Source organism: Pteropus medius, unplaced genomic scaffold, assembly GCF_902729225.1.
Source record: "Pteropus medius unplaced genomic scaffold, Ma_sr-lr_union100, whole genome shotgun sequence".
Classification (NCBI taxonomy): Eukaryota; Metazoa; Chordata; class Mammalia; order Chiroptera; family Pteropodidae; genus Pteropus; species Pteropus medius.
The window spans coordinates 9,242,756-9,263,266 of record NW_024344240.1 but is presented as its reverse complement, the minus strand read 5'-3'; the positions used below and the strand labels follow the sequence as shown (position 1 = coordinate 9,263,266).

The 20,511-nt window shown below is 35.7% G+C and overlaps 1 protein-coding gene across 2 annotated transcripts in view; it reads right to left on the bottom strand.

The window, feature by feature from the left end:
• Positions 1-20,511, bottom strand: part of LOC120607253 (suppression of tumorigenicity 18 protein) — a 261,461-nt gene that overhangs the window by 201,898 nt on the left and 39,052 nt on the right. The gene's annotated exons all lie outside the window — the stretch shown is intronic.

The following is a 20,511-nucleotide window of genomic DNA, read 5'->3' as shown; positions in this document are numbered from 1 at the left end:
ATAATGAGCTGGATAAGAGCAATGACAAGACAGGAGCATTAAGTGGCCTCGGATATGTTTTCTCTATCCCTAGGGTGTGATGGGGTGGGGCGGGATAGAGGGAGTGAACAGATCTACTGAAGTCTTGTTTCCTGCTTGTCAATGATACATGTAAATTTCTCATTAAAAAAATGCATAAGTACTGGATTGTTTTCTGATATTCGAGGATGATGTATTGGGGTGGGGTTCTGAGACCTGAGTGGCACAGTGATGTCTGCTATGCCCCTTATATAGTCTCTGTCACAATCCTCAACCATGCATAAAATATTTTTCTTGCTTTTAAAACACCTTTATTTTGTATGATTTTGACGCAAAGGCAATGCAACCAGTTTATAACAAGTCAACCAGTGCCTTCAGAATAACATATACTTTTACATGCTCACTCTGTTGAAATAGGGGAAATCATTTTTAGAAAGTCCTTTATTCCAAATCTTTCAAAACCAAGTAAAGATGTTTGTTTTTCAAAAGGTTGCTTAATGATCATTCTTTTTGACATTACATGATGGAAAGTCAACAATGTGACATTTGCCATAAGAAAAACAGAAAGATGGGACTGAGAAATACAATAACAAGAGCTGCCACTGCAACAGCCAGTAAGTCTGGGATGATTTTTCGGAGCAATTTGTTTCCTTTAGTCTGGCAAAGGCTTTGGCTTCAGTTTCATGTTCTTTGATTATCATTATGCCTGTCTACTAGTGGAAACTGCAAGTACTCTTTCTGTCTTTCTACCCTGGAAGAGTGAAAAGGAGAAATGAGCCAAATCTGCTTTGAACATGGTTTTAGAAAAAAAACAATTCCACTATTTACTCGAAAGACCCAGTAGAGCTATTTATCCATATAGTTCCATTTACTAGAGAGTTACTGAGTCTGTGCCACACATGTACAGTGAAACCTCCAATGAGCAGTATGAGGGGTCCCGGGTGAAACCCCGAAAGCCATATCATATGCTCTCTTGGAACTTATTTATTCAGGGTAAGCCATCAGCTTTATTGCTGATGGAGTGGGCATTTCATAGGGATGCCAAAGCTTCTCTATTTACAGTGAAACACTCACTAAACTGCATCACAGGGTACCTCAGCCTCAGGTTTGCAATAGATAGGCAAAACTCTGATTCACCCTGTAGTGGTCTTTGAATAATATCCATGTGATTAAGTGTAGCTAGTACAGCCTAGCGAGTTTTCCTTCTGTTGCCCCAGTTTTAGGTCAAATTGACATACAACTGTACTCCATATCCTTCATATATGGTGACTATATCTTTAGTTGCAGAATGTCAGGATGAATTTGACAGCATCTTCCAAAAGAAAATGTCATTCTCAAAGTAAACTTTTAAAAAATGTATGGATATGGCTACTTCAATTTCAAGAAATTTTCTTTTTTAATGGCATGTTTTCTGGTGATTCGTAATGCACAATTAAAATATATAATTTGTATTTAAAACATTTTATGAATTAGTCATAGCACAATAACTCACACAGGAAAGGAGTTTTAGGAATTCCATCAATGAAACATTTCTTTATAAAATTAGCTTAGAGAATGAGTGTATTCATTTTCTGTAGCAGCATAACAAATTACTATAAACTTAGCAGCTTAAAACAATGCATGTTTATTAATTCACAATTCTTTAGGTCAAAAGTTCATGCACAGAGTTACTTGGGTTTTCCACTCAGGGTCTCACAAGACTGAAATCAAGGAATTGAAAGGATCTGAACATATCTGGCATCTGGGGACCTCTTCCAGTTGCATCGATTGTGGCAGGATTCAGTTCTTGTGGCTGCAAGCCAGAGGTCTCCATTCTCTTGCTGGCTGTCAGCTGGGGACTCTTTCAGCAGCTAGAGGCCATTTTCAGTCCTTACCATGTGGCTCCCTCCATCCTAAACACAACAATGTAAAATCTTCTTTGCAGGGGATCTCTCTCTTGCTTCCAATCTTCAACTTCCTTTTTCTCTGATCTCTCCACGCAGATTTAAGGGATCATGGGATCAGGTCAGGCCCACTGAGGATCAACTCCCTTCTTAGAGTTCGCTGTGCTACATAACAAAACATGACCACGGGAGTAAACTCCTTCCTCTGTCACAGTCCCAGGGATTATGCAGAGCGTGACTAGCAGAAAACATAGACCTTGGGGCTATTTTAGAATCCTGCCTCTCCATACAGTTTTAAATTTCATTAGGGAACTCCCAATTTCGCAAATTTACCTATTGGCTCTTCCTCCTTAGGTGTCTTATCTGGAGCACAGTGCAGTGGAGGGCACTGGGCTGAGGGTCCATGGTCTGAGGCCTAAGGGAAACTCAGCTGATTCCTCCATCACTGTCATTCCCCGCTTTTCTTGGCTCCAGGCCAGCCCAGGGCCACTCACTCATGGCCACATGGAGGTTACTGTTCGGAGTTGTCATCTTTCCCTTCTTCAACCATCTCTTTTCTAGTTCTATTTTAGTTCCTTGGATGTTACTCATTTTTGTGGATCTTTTGACACCTTTAATTGCTCTTCTCTTCCCACGCCTATTAAGTTTTCTCACCCTTTGATATTGGCATTAGAAACATTTTAAATAATTTGCCAAATAATATTTTACCACTGCTGTTTTCTGTAAGTTACATTGCTTTGCCTTTAACCCTGTATTAATTTTGCTGTAAAATGTTGAATTGCATGAAATGAGGTTGTTTTATACATAAGATAGAAGGGCTCCTTAGATTTGAAGTCTTATTTCTTTTATGGCTACTCAGTCAAAGCAAAGACAATTAATATTGCAAATTTGCTGTGAAACTCTAAAACCAAATTTAAAAATGATTTCATCTTTTGGCACACAGCTAGAATGTGCTTATGCAGCTAGAGTCTGGCCACCAACTCTAAGAAGGAGTTAGAACATTTTCCCAGCATCAAAATTCTTTCGAATACTCCATAAAGCTAAAACATAGAGTGTTCATCGTCAATACTAGCATGACAATTCTTCAAATCCTGGCACACTTCATTGGTGCACTTTTGAGGTGCTCTGAAGCCTGGCCTTGTTTCTAATGCATGTGAATAAGTAGAGAAATCCCCACTTTTACCTAGTCCTCACCCACTGGGGGCAGAGATGAGGTGCAGCTCTATGGCACATTAATAGAGTGGACAAGAGTCACATCTTTATGTTCCAGAAAATCTACTGTACCTTTTTCATCACACATCTATGACTTTGAGATCTCCTGGACAGAATTTCATTTCTACGTATGAACAGAAGAAAATGAATTGTTCAAGTTGACTCTCAAATAATACCCTCTGCCCTAGCACTTAGTCCTTCTTCCCTTTGTCATCTGTCTTCTTTCTACCCACTCAATTTCTGCAAATTGTTGCCCACTTTTCTTAAGACACACTCTGGTGCTCTCTACACCAGGAAGATGCTGCTTGCTCTCCACTTCATTCCAAAGTACAACTTAAAACATGTCTCCCTTATTGTCACTGAACTCTTCTGAACAGGGAAGTGAGCAAAGAAAAAGAGTGAAGTGTCCTAGAGTGAAGTCTCTTCTTGAAAACAATTAGAGAGAGAAAGTTCTAAAACACTTCATGAACAAACTTAAAGACAAAGCATTTTAATATTATTTCCTGAATTTAAAATAGGCACAACTAGAAATGTAAGATTCTCAGGAGTCCTGTGACCCAAAGTATAAAAGTATAAGTACTTCAGACTGGCCATTGTCCTAAATCATGCTGAATAAACTGAAAGTCTACTTTCTCTGCCCCTCCTCCCCTACCTAACTTCACCCTACAGCACATATAGCAAATGTGTAGTTTGCATGGACATATTAGATTTTATACAAAACTAATTGCTATCCATTTCCCAAAAGTAGTGTGTGTGTGTGTGTGTGTGTGTGTTTTACTTTGGAGACCCCAAAATCAAACACACAGAAAGAGATGAGACAAAGCCCTTTCATCTGACAAATCATCAATATGAAACAGTTGACTATGAGTTGAAAAGAATGCAAATGATAAAGTTCAACTTTTTATGAGACAGTAAATTACCTAAAACTACCTAAAAATTTGCTAAGTGATCAGAATAATGGTTTCCTGAAGATACCCACATCCTAACACCTGGAACCTGGGAACATGGTAAAGGAGAACTAAGTTACAGATGGAATTAAGGTTGCTCATCAACTGACCTTGAGATGAGGAGATTACTCTGGATTATCTGATAGGGACCAATGTAATCACAAACATCCCCTAAAAGTAGAATAAGGGGCCACAGGAGGGGGTCAAAGTGATGTGATGTAAAAAGATTCTATTTACCCTTGCTGGCTTTGAAGGTGAATAAAGGGGCTATGCGCCAAAAAATTTGGGCAGCCTCTAGAGGCTGAAAAGGCAAGGAAACAGAATCTTCCAGAGCCTACAGAAAGAAGCATAGCCTTGCCAACGCCTAGATTTTAGCCTGGTGGGACCTGTGTAAGACTTCTGAACTGTAAGAAATAAATTTGTGTTGTTTTAAGCTACTGAGTCCAATAATAGAAAAATAATACAGCATCTGACACATCATTACTAACCAATTTGTAAGAAGTAATAATATCTGAATTGACATCTTAATTGGTACTGAGAGTTTGTCCTTTCATTATGAATCGAATGACATAATATTAGCTATTAAATTAACACAGTCAAACTACTGGTTGCATTAAGGATTGCAAAAATATAGACATCTTAACTCTGAATTATGTTTCATAAAAGGGGCAATCTGCAAATTTGTAATTTATAATCTTCCCTAAAGTGACTTCTCTAGGGGCCCTGGAGAATAATGACACCACTTGTTAAAAGTGCCAGTGCCTGTGTACTGGCAGATTCCAGACAAGAATCTAGGATTCTTGTTTTATGGTTCTATTATTCTTCAGAATTCTTAACAACAAAGAAAATGTGTGTTTCTTATCTAAGGTAAATTCCAAGAACAAAATGCAGTCTAGACCCATACAATCTTCTATTATTTTACAGAATCAATCTTAACATTTTTGTAATATTCAGACATTTGTTCAGATTTTCTTGGTTATTCCCAAAAAGTCTGTGGTTAGAATTTTGCTATCAATAAGAATAGACTTGGTACATGGTCCCTGAGATTCACTCTGATGGAGTAATGAGATTCTGCCAGCTCCTCCAAACCCATTGCTTCATACATAAGTCCCAGGACTCTTGGTTGCCCCGCTTTGCCCCAGCTCAGATCCAGAACTATACTGCTGAACTGGGGGCAGCTACTACCTGGGACCAGGTAGAGGACTGCAAAATGGGCTGCAAAACAATATCTATTTTTATTTTATTTAAATAAACAGCTTTCCAAAGAGTATCACCTTGAAAATATGAACAAGAAAAAAATGGTATTCATGAAAAGACTCCAGAAAAAAATGAAGCCAAAAGAGAGAGAGAAAGAAAGAAAGAGGAAAAGAGAATCTAGAATCTTGTATGAGATTTCATAAAACTTTCACACCTGAAAGAGTACAAACAGTCTAGGGGGACCAACAGCTGTTGTTAAAAGCAACTTAGTCCTTTCTTTTATTCGTTCAACAAACATTTGTGGAGTGTTTACAATGTTCCAGACCACTATGAGGATGAGAACATGAGCTTTATTATATTAGGTTGTAAAACCTCTCATGGGAAGTGACCTTTCCAGAACCACCTTCCATGAGTCGGTCAGCTAAAACAACTTTAGAGAACACACAAACCTCCTGGGCCTTTGCCACGAGACAGATTCTGAGGTACCCTGCATTTTTAATAGGCTCTGAGAAGATGTCAAAGCTGTTGTTCCAGGGACCACACTTTGAATGGTAAAGAGCTAGAACTCAGGACTCATGGACTATTTTATCTACTTCACTGCACTACTGTTCTCTTGAGAACATTTTATAAAATTGTTGAGATGATATTTTTCTCTGTCAACCTGTACAACTATATAACACAAGGTAATAATATTCTCTGATGCTGACCTTTGCAAGTATCATAAAAAAAAACTGGTAAAATTAAAGGACAAGGTAAATTTTCATTGTTATTTAGAGAGAAGACATATGGATGAGGTAGCAATCTGGAAATATCTTACCTATATTTATCAAATAGAATGACTCAAAATGTCAACAACATTGAAACTCTTACACTGACTAAGCAAGCAGGTGCTGCTCTATTTATCAGCAGGATACAGAAACATACCTATCATAGATAAAGGGTGGTAGGATTTAAAGTTAATTTTCAGTGAAGGAAAGCTCTTTAGCCAGGGCAGAAGTAGGGGTATAGAGTGAAAGTGAATGCCCTGCGTGCACAAATAAATGGGCCATTACCAACCCGCCAGACAATAAAGCTTCAGAAGAGTCAGGTTTTACTACCATGTTTTACAAAGCACCATGCCTTGAACTGCTCCCAGATGCACAGTTCAGGTTCATGCTTCTCATCTCCCCTTCCTACTTTATATGAGGTGATCATATCTTTTACTCACAGAGCTGGGAAAGATGTCCTTGAATGTATCAACCATAGACATTTCTATCATTAAAGCTTGATTATAAAATCTCCCCAAAGAACAAATGGTAGGGACTGTTCTAGCTTTAGGAAAGTTCCATTAGTCCTAGGAGCAAAGTCTCCATGGCCAAAATCCAAATCCCTCACACACAGTGGAACCATCGTTGACCATAAAGGACAGAGCAGCTATGACCTTTCACACAGAAAGACATTTGTAAGTGAATTAAAAGTATAATAATAAAAGGATTAAAATTATGGCCATGAATCAACAATTTCTGATAGATGGATACTGCTCCACAAGCTAAGAAGTTAAGTGGAATAATGAAATAGACTCATTTAATTGCAGATTTGCAAAACATTTCTTTTAAAATCCTGTCTCCACATCCATAAAATAGTTTTAAGTGTATTTTAAGTAGTTAATTATTTTTCACTCAAAGTATTAGTATTTCCTGCTATATTAAAGGAAATACAGTCAATTGAGAAAGTATTCTCTTCTTGACTAACATAAACACATAGTATGGATATGTTAATATTTTCAAGGAGCAAAAAATTTACCATTTTACACAGATGATAATGTAATGTTTAACCAGTAAAATAATTCCCTCACTTATTACAATAGCTGTAATTTTAATAGCTGTATCATAATTAATAGCCATATAATAGCAGTACAGCTATTAATACTAAGGTGCAAAATCAATTTAAATTTAGTCAGAACTTTTGTTATTATCAAAAAGTTATTAAGATTTCTTTTATGTACAATTTTAATTGCCTCAAAGCATTCTAAACAGTTGAGCTAATTAATAAAGAACCAGATATCGTAAAAGAAAACTTATTTTTTCCCCAAGGCTAACACAGAGTTTGTGTAATGAAGTATGAGACTCGTAAGTTTTTCTAAGATGTAGAAAAATCATTAAAATAATTTAATTTTAAACAGGACCCTTAGAGACTGTCTTAGATCTCTGATGAAATATATTAAATATTATTAAAACCCCATATAATAACTGCCATTTTTAATGAAAGAGAATTTTAATCAATGACATATCAGAACATCACTTGAAAGTATTAATATTTACTTAATGTATATATTTAATTTCAAAAGTAAAAATAATTTAACAAATAATAAAGCTAATATTTATGAAAGATTTTCCATGTGCCAAGAACCATGTTTAGCACTTTATATTTATTCTGTCATTTGATTCTAAAGTATGTATGTGTTTGTTACTACTGTTATTATTATTATTATTATCATTTACAAACGTGAAGCTTGAAATGCTAAAATGCTATAGTTACAGAATTTAAGTTGCTCTGACTCTAAAGTTTATGTACTTAGCTAATATGCTATTGTGCCTCAGTATATATAATTGTAACCATCTTTAATTCTCAAACAAACAAAAAACTAGAGAAATAGCACTTGCTTTTCAATTAAAAAGATAACTTAGACTTTTGGCTCTAGATGACAAATCATTCAGCCAGGTTTGCCTCTTATCTTTTCTGATACCCCACTGAAACAAAAGTTAAAACTGATAAAAAGAAATGACCCTAAACAGCAAAGATAATTGGAGAGAGGTTTGTTAATGAGTGATGATTTCAACACATTTATAGAAAATGAAAAGTAGGAGTGGGGGGGGATTGACACATGGCACACATGGAGAAGGCTACTGAAGAGATGTAGGCTAGTCTCTCTGACAGCCCCAGACAGACTTAGAGTGAAAGGTATGATGTAAGCAGGAGTAAGATATGAGGCTGAAAAGAGATGCTTAATAGAGGCCAGCTACACCAGCTGCCCCCATCATTAATCCAACTCCTCCAACTGTGCCCACAGAGTACAAGCACTGAAATTTCTACTCGAGCCAGAAGCATAACAGCTCTTTTCTAAGGAATTTGAATAAAGTGGTGGAAGGTCCAAAGAGGCTAATGTATGTATTTCTACCTCCAGAAAAAAGCCCACCTTATTCTGGCGTATGGTAGGATCCTCGACTCGACCACTTATTTACTCACTGAAAAGCAAAGGTCCCTAGTGATGAAGCCTTTCCTTTCCCTACTCTAAGAATCTCCAGTCAGAATTTCTACTTAAAGGAGAGATAGAAATTTCTAAAAATCCAAAATATATAGTAGGTAAGAAAAGTATTACTTTCTCTCCAGTAAAATATAAACGAATCATTACGTAAATGAGAAAAATAATCTTCATGAAAAAGAGAGCTTAATTATATAAACCAAAACAAACAAACAAACAAACCAAAATAACAAAAAAACAAACCTCAGAGGTAAAAAAAAAAAAATTAATTAAAAAGTGAATACTTTACATAATAAAAGATATTAAGTGACATTTTACCTCCATACAACAGAAAAAAGATCATATGTAAATTTTTTAAATAAGAAAGAGAAAAGTATTCAAAAATAATGTGGAATTTCCAAAGTAAAAATTAGAAGAGGAAGTCTAAAAGACAAAGTCAAAAAAAAGAAAATTTTCTATTATGCAAAAGAAAAAGACAGAAAGGCCAAGAATATAAAAAAATAAAGCTAGTCCAACAGATCCAATATTGACCTAAAAAGCGTCCTAGAAAAACAAGCAAAGAAAGTGGAAGGGAAGAAATAACAGAAAAGAATTTCACACAGTGACAGGGGAGTTGAATTTCCACACCACAAAGGCCCAAAGTGGCCTGCTCAATAACTGAAAAATGTTGAGATCCAGACTCATTAACATCAAATTTCAGAACACCAAGAGCTCCAGTAGGAAAAAATAATAAAATCACTGTAAAGGAATGATAAACACAACTGAGTCCAACTTCTCATTAGCTACACTGTTGCTAGAAGTTAACAGAATAATACTTTAAAAGCTTTGAGAAAAAATAATTTTTAACCTAGAACTTTAGCTCTGATAAAACTTTATTCAAGAATGACAGCAATATATAGATATTTTCAAATAGGTAATAATTCAAGGTGGGCGAGATGAAGAATGACTAAATAGAATGAATGCTGTTATTTTAGTAAAAAGTAGTGGGAGAAAGAGTACTCTCTGGGAGAGAAAGGGGAGTAAATAAAATAAGTGGAATGACTTGAGTGGAGAAAAGGCAAACAGAAATTCTGGAAAAGCCAAAAAGCTCTGGTCCAAGTAAAAAGCAAATTAAACTATAGTTTCATTTTAAGAAAAATAAAAGGGGGTATATAAGAAAAGAGAGTTTATTTGACCTTGATGCAGGAAACAATCTTACAGTGATCCAGGAATCAGGGCATTGGGCATGTAAAAGTAGATATGCAGTCCTTGCAGAATGCCTCTTAGTCTAAAATAAAACATTATTTGTAAGGTTATAATGACATAAATTGTGGTTATTACTTTTCACCTTTTATAGTCAGTCTATCAATGAAGCAAGAAAGACTTGCTGATTGTAGGATGGCAGGCAAATGTGTACAACCTCGACCATTCTAGAAGTATAAACTAATGGGAAGTGGGTCACAGAAAAGAGAAAAATAGAGGTGCATATACTCATAAAGTAGGGAGTCGATAGAAAATGGCAAAAGGTGATGGAACAGAAAGAGCAACACAAATGCATTATTTCAAATGTCAAAGATAAACAACAGAACTACAGATATTCATATATCAAGCATTGTGATAAAAAGAGGGGATAAAAGAGGGATAAAATAAAGATGATTGTTTCTTGTCTTGTTGAGAAGTCAATAAATGATTTCTAAAATTAATTTAATAAAAATATACAGGGCTGTACTAATAGCCAACTCTTAATGACTACTTGTTATAATCCAGGCACTGTTCTAAGCACTTTTATGTATTTATGCATTTAATTCCCTCAACAATTGTAAAAGAAAAATGAAGAAGTCAACACAAAGATGTTAAAGAACCTGCCCAGAGAAAACTATCTGGAGAAAGGGAGGAGCCTGGATTCAAATCCACTTAGTCTGGCTTCAGAGGCTGTGCACTTACTTGCTACATAGACTCCCTTCTTAAAATAGCACACACTGCATGCTGTCAGTGTGTCAGGCACTAACCTAAGTTCTTTATATAATTGATTTGCATTTTAAAATATAGACATATATAAATGAGAGTAATACATCCCTAATTTTACAGATGAGGAAACTAAGGAGCAAAATCATTAAGTAATGTGTCTGAGGTCAATCATATTATCTAAAATTATGAAAGTGGTCATGTAAAGAAAAAAATATTTAGTTACTGCTGAGAAAGTAGGCAAGAGTGGATTCAGAGATGATTGCTTTTCATTATTAGTAACTCTTCCCCACTATTTGTGTGTTGATAATAGTGTTTGCTCTTCTACCAGGGCAACTAACCTAGCTTTTTTCTGAGATGGGTCTGGAATCCAAGCTCTTTACATATAGAGCCAGGAGAAGGGTTGCATGAAACAGTTCTTGCCAATGAAATATAATGTGTGTCAGTAGTTAAGAATAGGTGTGCCTTCTCTCCCCTCTGTCTCTTTCCCCTTGTGCCAGCTAAATGAAGAGGATGCCCACAACCCAGAGGAGGAAGGAGCTGTGGATGGAAAGAGCCGGAATCCTTAATGTCAATACAGAGAAGTCCCTCCACACACACGTTCTCCACCAGTCCACACTGGACTGTGATGTGACCGAGAAATAAACTGTGACTGTATTAAATCAACAAAATTTTGGAGCCATCTGTTACAGCAGTGAGCCAACCTGACTAAAAGCCCACAAATGCAGAGATTGCTAGTTATTCCCCAGTCTCCCCTTCGACTATAGCAGAGGTTGGCAAACTGGAGTCCATGAGCCAAATGAAGACTGAAGCCAGTTTGCAGTAGCCCATGAGCTAAGATTGGTTTTATATTTTTAAAGAGCTGGAAGAAAAGAAAGGAGAAGGAGAAGGGCAGATTGGAGGAAAGGGGAAGAAAAGAAAAGAGGTTGGGGATAAACAGATACGTATGTGGTCCACAAAACAAAATATTTCTATCTGGTCCTTTATAGAAATAATTCGCTAACCCATTTCTATGGTAAGAGCTGGGTAAAGAGCATTCTTTATTTGAATGCTCCAAATAAAGATTATATTTCTTAGCCTCATTTGCAACTAAGATGAGGAAACTTCACATTCGGATGACACTATAGCAGAAGTGTCATGGGCAACTTCTGGTCAGCATTGTTAAAAACAGCTGACTTGCATCATGGTGCTACCTTCTTCTTCTTCTTATCCTTCCTACTGGCTGGAGATACAGTAGAGAGTTTGTGTCCCTGAGGGAGCGTAAAACTACCATATTTGTCCTGGACTATCAGTATTCTAAGTTTTATGTGAGTGAGAAATACATTTCTATCTTGATTTATCACTGCTATTTTAGGTTTTCATTTCTCCCCACTAAATCTATTGCTAACCAATAAAAAATGCACATAGATTACTCTGATTTTTAAAATGTAACTTACTTAAAGCTGTTTCATTGAGTTTGAGCCCATTCCAACAAGGTGTCTAAAAATTAGTCATAACTTTGTCTTGTAAGATAATACTTTGTTAATTGAAAGGAAATTGTCATTAAACTCTTTTCTGGAACAAATATAAAGAAAGAATAATAAGTAGAAATTGAACCGTAGGCATCAAAGTAAAATAAATTTCTGATTTCTTTTCTAGTTCAACTCAGTAACCTAGTTTTTCTGCATATCAGTCAAAGCCCTGGTGGAAAACAGATGGCACACTCAAACTGATAATTTGAGGAGTGTTAAATAAGAAACTGCAAAGGTGTGAGCAGGGCACTCCTCATCACCATTCATCAATAGGAAATGAATAAGTCAGAGCACAAAAGGAATAGGGGAAAAGGGTAACTATCTGAGGAAGCACCTGATAGAAGTTGTAGCTTTTGAGAGAGGCACACTTCTCCCCATGACAGCTCAAAACTCACAACTCTTCCCACAGGCAATCAGGAGTCAAGTGCCACTTCATGTCCTTCTCACTGCCCAGTCTCCTGCAAAGCCTCCCAACCCCAGTACCTAACCTGAAGTCTAAGGAAGAAGCAGAGTGGGCAGGGTTGGGGGCAGGGTGAAGTAATGTGGAGAAGCAGTATGAAGGAACAATATCCATATAATTCTCTGAAGAAAGAAAACCAGAAGTCTGTACTTTAAAATATCCATTGAAGTTCTAATTTAATGAATTAGTAAACTTACAAAAATAATTTATTCTATTAGAAGTCCTTATTTAACATCCCATTCATTATAGCACCTTAGATACAAAGGAACATAGCAGATCACTGCACCAAAGAGTGTTTTCTAAGAACTTGGGGAAATGAACTTCTGTGATGTGTCTGACCTTAAGGCAAACTAGTGTGGCAATATCATGGGCATAAATATTCAGGGTCAGATTTAGAGCATGAAGACCCACACAGCTATAGAATTGGACATAATGGAAACACCAGAGGACACCTGTTACTATCACTATTTTAATGTGAAACAAAGTATAATCATCCTTCATTTGGAAAACATGACAATAACAGACCTAATATAGTCATTTTCTAAGTCTTGAAAATTCGTTGCAAACTTTTGAGATAAACTACAACCAACCCTACCCCAGAGTGGTAAGGGAAGGAGGCAATGATACAGGGCCTTTCCAGAAATCCCTCTATTTAATTTTCAAAATAACACTTACCATCATGACCTGATATTTTCTTATTTATTTTCTTTTTGAGTTCTGCCACCCAAAATGTTAGTGTCTTAATAATGAGAAATATGTTTGTCTTTGTATTTCATAGTAGGTGCTCAATAAATGTTTTTTAAGTAAACAAATATCAAAATACACTCATTTTCTGAAATATTATTTGGTATAAGTCTAATTTGGCACAAAATAAATAATTTCAGAATAACTCAGTATCAGTCTCGAGGATGTCAATACCTGATGAGATGAGAAAACAATAAATTCTCATTGCAAGTGATGTTTCCTCCAGGAGGCCTTTCACAATCAATTAAGAGTGCTATCTCTGCTGAATCTCTAGAGTATGTCTACTTGCCTTTCAGATCTGTTAATAATTTTTCCTATACGCCACTTACTCCTCACTCCTACATCATTATTAACAAATTCCTAGAAGACAAAGGACTAATTGCACCCTATTGGAACACAATAAATACTTATTAAATCACTGAGATTGAGATATGCTAAGATCCTCATAACATAAGGACATCTTTTCTAATTGACACTTTTGACATACTTTTTATATAGCTTCTTTGTAATTCCAGAAGCAAACACATGCTTGAAATGTCCAGCCAAGTGGAGCTAATGCTATTTATACCACCTCAAGTGGGAGACAGAAAAAGTCTTTAAAAAATTCAAATGTGCTCTTCAAACATTTGTGATATTATTTGTGTATCAATACCCAAGCAATAGAGTGAGTAAATATTTTGGGCTGACTTCTTTTATCTTAAAATTAGAACTTCATTGATCTAGGTTAGATTTATTTCAAGGAAAAATGAGCTGGCTTTTGGGGTGGTTTGAAACAAAAAATAATCAATTAGAATTCTAGGATCTAAAGGTTCTATGAAAAAATAAATAATTTTCATGTTATACACTCACAGAATCTGAGAAGAGTAATTCAATCACTGGTCTAACTAAATATTAAACACTGGAATCAATTTTATAGGGATCCAAAATTTGTATGCAAGTGGCTGCAATGGAAATTCAGAAAAAGAGTCTACCTGTGGCTTCAATAAAAACCCAAACTGATAGAGCAACTAGAGTTGGAAATTGGATGGATGAAAGAGCCAGAAAAGCAAAGCATAGTTGATCTGGCAGGTTCAGATGCCAAACAGAGCACCTGCCCCCACATCTTTGTACATCCATATACTTTGGCATAGTTTGCCACGTCTGCTAAGAGTGACTCTTGAGGAGAGAGATGTGATGAAGAGACAATGGAAACAAAGTCAACTTGGACTGCTCTTGGCTCGGGCAAGGCCATGAGACTCTGTTTCCTCCAGGCATTAGATTTACTCACACATGGCGTGATGTAAGATTTCTTCAATACCCCAGCAACAGAGTGAGCACAAAGACAAATCAACATCTTCAAGTGGGTATAAAGTATAATTTTTTTACTAAACAAACATAAACATGGCCATACAACCCAGAGAGTGTTCAAGGTTTTAAAGATCCACAATACTCATTCACCCCAGAATCTATGTGTGCATCCCCTTTCTACATATTTATGACTTTGTTTTAAACAAAAGTAATAATGACAGCTGAATGAACCTTTCAGGCAAGTCCGGAACCATTTTCCAGTTGAAGATATATGTAGAGGAGTAAGAGGTTTGAATCAACAAGAATTCAGGAAGCATCTACTGTTTGCTATGCATTGTGAGTAAAATATGCTGAATAGGACATAATGCCCATGCATTATGGGATGAACAACAAGTAAACCTGTTGTTCAGTCTGCATTTAGTGGGAACCTGTTGTTTCAGTCTGCATTTAGTGGGAACCTAATAAGGTAAAGGCACTAGATGGGGGAAGACATCATTGAGAACTGTGGGAGAAGAAGTACTAATAGCTGAGTATCCAGCTATGTGCTAATTTAAAATATCTCGCTTCCTCTCACAAGTATTCTGAGAGTTAGACAAATTTATACCATTTTATATATGGTAAACTGAAGCTCAGGGTGGAATGAAATAACCAAGCTATGACCTCACAACCATTATGGTGGATTCAAGAGTCATCCAGTCCCATCTGATTCTAAACTAATGTTTTTTTCCACTGTTCTACACTATGCTCCCACAAACACACGCAGGACAAGTGATCTGGCCTCACAGAGTTTTTATCTATTAAAGGAGTCAGATGTACACATAAAGGACCATGTCATAAAATTGTGTGATAAAAGACAAGTAGAATGTGTTAATATAGGAGAGGTCTTAGCTAATAATAATTATAGCATTTATTGAGCATTTAATAATATATCTATCACTGTGTGAACACTTTACATGTTTTTGTCTAAATCTATAAAGGTATAAAATAGGCATCCTTAGATGCCTTATGGCAAATAAATTATTTTAAAGTCACCATAAATAATTCAGTGCCCTGTTGCAAATAATGTTTTTAAACCACTAAAAGGCCATTGGGAAAAATAAATAATGGTACTAGATGCTGAGAGGAAATAAAAAAAGAAATAGAAAACATTGTCTTTGCTGCTAGAAAGTTTCTAAATAGAAACACACTCTCACAAATACACACAAAAAAGTATGAACAACTAGAAATTAACAGGGAGAAACTATTTACATAAATATTAATAGGAGGTAAATTGAATGTATTTTGATGGAAATAAGAGTTTTGACCAGGTGTTTTAAAGCATTTCCCAGAGAAGAATGGAAAGATAATTATAGGTAAGAGAAATGGACTAAAACTGTAAACAAATAAGAGAAAGAGGATTGAATATAATAAGATAATTATTGTAACTCACCTAGCATAATGCCGGACCAAAAGGGAATGCTCAGTGAATGTCAATTTCTGCTTCTTCCTTTACCCCTATACTTTGGCATAGTTTGCCACATGAAGACTTAGTCACAGGAAATAAATACAACTCCATCTGTTTTAAGTCAAAAAGGGTTTTTGTTGGCCTGTGATGTATCTACAGAGTCCAGAAGACATCTCTCCATTTCTCAACACTTTTCCTCTGGGATTCCCTCTAAGGAAGTCCCACTCCACCTGCTAAATGCCTCCTTCCAAATCCAGGCTTTTACTCTCCCATTCTCAAGTTCGGCACCAAAGAAAAAACTCATCTTTTGAAAGTTTGAATAATTGCCCAATACTTGGCTCTCACTAACCAGAATTGGGTTATATGGTCAACCACTAACCACTGAAAAGGCCTTAGCTTTTACTCTAAATGAAATGGGGAGCCATTAGAAGCTCTTGAGAGGAGTGGCATGATCTATCTTATTTTTATAAGAATCACTCTACCTGTAGTGTCTGGGGGGTGGGACCTGAAAGGTCAGTAGGAAGGTTCTTGCAGCAACTTCAGCTGTAATGATAACCTGAACAAGGGGAATGGCAGCAGGGTTGTGAGAAGTGGTCCGATTCAGGATACAATATTTTGAGTACAAGGCCAAGATAATTTCCCAAATGACTGGAGGTGGTGTAAGAGAGAAGGAGAAGAGTCAAGGACAATATTTTAAGCCAGAGTAACTGAAAAGGTAGGTTGTCCTTAACTGAGATGGAGCAGGTGTCTTGTTTATTAAAGTCGAGGTATCAGAAACCCAAGTGAAAATCTTGAGTAGACAGTAGATAGATATACTGTGTTTGAATTCATAAGAGAAGTCTGAGTTGGGGATCTAACAATATAAATGTAAATAGAAAAGAGACAAAGACCAAGGATAGCACCCTAGAGCTCTTCAATGTTACTTGGTGAGAAGGAGGAAGGGGAAGAATAAACAAAGGAAAGTGAGAAAAGTTACCAGTGAGGTAGGAAGAAACTCAGGAGTGTGGTACGCCTGATGCCCCATGAAGGATAGTAAAGAAGAAGAGTGATCAACAGCATCAAACTTTAGAGGGGCTAAGACAGACATCCCTACACAGCCCACCTCTAACGCTGGCATAGGAGCAAAAGCATAAACACAGGCTCCTTATGTGTCTAAATATTTGAACGTTATAAACTATGTTCAAAGACTGTTAGTTAAAACATGTTCCATTCTCCTGAATTAGGAACAATACCCTCATAAGAGCCTAGAAGGTCATGTTCAAATTATGAATTTCTTTCTCCAGGGCTCTACAGGGAACTCAACAATACAAGACTAGTGGGCTCACCACCTTCTCCGCTCACCATGGCTCTTTCCCACACTGCGAAGTGTCTTGCATGCACAAGAGTGGACACCCCAGCTTACCCTTAGATTTAGAAAAGACCTATGTCCTTCTGCACCTGTGTCCTCATAATCAAGAAGTCCACAGGGCCAAAATGATATTCCATCCTGAAGCTAGTACCCTCTTCTCTGGACCATGCTCTGAATTGGGTCAATGGAATTTCCTACCTAATGGCCCTTAACCTGCTTCCAGGGCCTGTGAGAGCCTTCTTCCCAGGATAGCCAAAAAGTAGCTCTTTATAGGAATACAAACAGTGAAGACACATGTGCTAGATAGAGAACACTTAACATGAGCTCTACACTCACTCTTAACAATTTTTTAAGTGCACAATGCACTGTTATTAACTATAAGCACAATGTTGTATGGTAGATCTCTAGAATTTATTCTACTTGATTAATGCAGCTTCCTGTTTCTTGCTCACTCTAGCTCCTGGAAACTTGCATTTTACTCCCTGTTTCTATGAGTTTGACTGTCTTAGATACCTCATGGAAGTGCAAGCAAGCAACATTTGTCCTTCTGTGTCTGGCATGTTATCTTTCAGGTTCATCTATGTTGTCTCATGTAGCAGAATTTCCTTTTTGTTAGTGCTGAATCATATTCCATGGTGTAAATATACCACATATTCATTCATCTGTCATTGAACATTTAGGTTGTTTTCATATCTTAGTTATTGTGAATAATGCTGCAATAAACAGAGGAGTGAAGATATCTTTGGGATACTGATTTCAAGTCTTTTCATAAATAGGATTGCTGGACATATGGTAGTTCTATTTTGATATTTTGGGAAACCATCATATTGTTTGCCATAATAGATGCACCATTTAACATTGCCACCAACAGAGTACATATTTTCTATTTCTCCATATCCTAACCAACACTTGTTATCTTTGGTTTTTTTTTTGCTTTTTGTTTGTTTGTTTATAAAAGCTAACACATGTGAGGTGATATCTCATTGTGGTTTTGATGTGCATTTCCCTGATGATTAGTGATATGAAGTACATTTTCATATATCTGTTGTCCATTTGTATAACTTCTTTTGAGAAATGTCTATTCAGGTCTTTTGACCATTTTTAAAAGGTTATTTTTATTTTTGCTATTTAGTTGCTGGAGTTCCTTGTATATTTTAGATATTAATCACTTATCAGCTATATTGTTTGCAAATATTTTCTCCCATTCCAGAAGTTTCCTTTTATTTTTTCATTTTGTGACTTTTTTTTTTTTTTTGCTATGCAGAAACTCTTTTAGTTTGATAAAGTCTCACTTGTCTAATTTTGCTTTTGTTGCTTGTGTTTTGGGTAAAATTTCCAAGATATCATTGTTGATCCCAATGTTGTGAAGATTTTCCTCTGTTTTCTTTTACTAGTTTTATAGTACCAGGTCTTATATTTAAATATTTCATCTATTTTAGATTTTTTGTGCAAAAATTAAATTGCCAAGTATGGGGCAATTATCCAAGCTTTTGTAGATTTCTAGTTTTCCCAGCACCATTTGTTGAAAAGACTGTTCTTTCCCCACTGCATAGTCTTGGCATCCTTGTCAGAGATCAGTTGACCATATGTGCATGGGTTTATTGCTGGGCTATTCTGTTCCATTGGTCTATATGTCTGTTTCAAACCAGTACCATACTGTTTTAATTACTATAGCTTTGTTATGGTTTGATATAAAGAAGTATGATGTTTCAGCTTTTTTGTTCTTTCTCTGGATTGCTTTGACATTTCAAGGTCTTTTCTGGTACCATGTGAATATTAGTATTGTTTTTTCTATTTCTGAAAAAAATGACATTGGAATTTTGATAGGAATTACATGAATCTGTAGATTGTTTTGATTAGTATGGACATGTTAACAATGTTAAGTTTTCCAACCTATAGACATAGGATGTCTCTACTGATTCACATCTTCTTTCATTTATTTCATCAATGACGTGTACTTTTAAAAATTTTATTAGTATATTTTATTTTTTTAATTTATTTTAAAATTATAGTTGACATATAATATTATATTAGTTTCAGGTGTACAAAATAGTGATTAGACATTTGTAGACTTTACACAGTAATTACCACAATAAGTCTAGTAACCATCCATCACTACATATCATTATTATGACATTATTAACCATACTCCCTATGCTGTACATTGCATCCCCATGTCTTATTTTATAACTGGAAGTTTGTACTTTTTAATTCCCTTCATCTTTTCTCACCATCACTCCACCCCCAGTATTTTATTATTTTTAATCCTATTATAAATGGGATTGTTTTCTTAATTTTTTTTTTCAGTTTGTTGTTTGTGTATAGAAACACGACTTTTTTTGTATGTTGATTTTGTCCTGGAACTTTATTATATTCATTAGTTCTAACAGACTTTTGATGGTGTCTTTAAACTTTTATACACATAAGATTATGTCATCTATAAACAAATAATTTTATTTCTTCCTTTCCATATTTGATGCCTTTTATTTCTTTTTCTTGCCTAATTGTTTTGGCTAGGACTTCCAGTGCTATCCTGAGCAGAAGTGGTGAGAGTAGGCATCCTTACTTTGCTCCGAATCTTAAAGGAAAAGCTTTCAGTTTTTCACTACTGAGTATGATGTTAGCTGTGACCTTATCATATATAGCTCTTATTGTGTTGGGTAAATTCCTTCTGTTCCTAGTTTGTTGAGAGTTTTTTTTAATGAAAAGGTATTGAATTTTGCTAAATGCTTTTTCTGCACCTATTGAGATGATCAGATGATTTTTATCCTTGAATATGTTAATGTGGTATATTACATTAACTAATTTGTGTTGGTTGATTCATCCTTACATCTCAGAAAATAAATCCCACTTGATCGTAGTGTATAATCCTTTAATGTGCTTTTGAATTTGGTCTGCTTAGTATTTTGTTGAGGATTTTTGCATGTACATTTATCAGGGATATTGGCCTGTAATTTTCTTTTCTTGTGGAGTTATAAAGGTTCAGCTTTGTATAGTATTGAAACCAAGCTACTATTAATTCAAACTTGATTGATGTAAAGTTAATATGTTAATTCTAATTATAATCCCCACTTAGTGTTATCTACTAAGAAAAATTACCAAAAAGAAAAGAAAAAAAATCAAATGGTACACTCAAAAAAATAATAATAATCATAAAAGAAGGCAATAATGGAGGAACTGAGGAACAGAAAAGTTTTAAGATATAAAAAAAATGGCAAAAAGACAGTTTTTTCTTATCAATGATTACTATAAATGTAAATGGATTAAACTCCCCA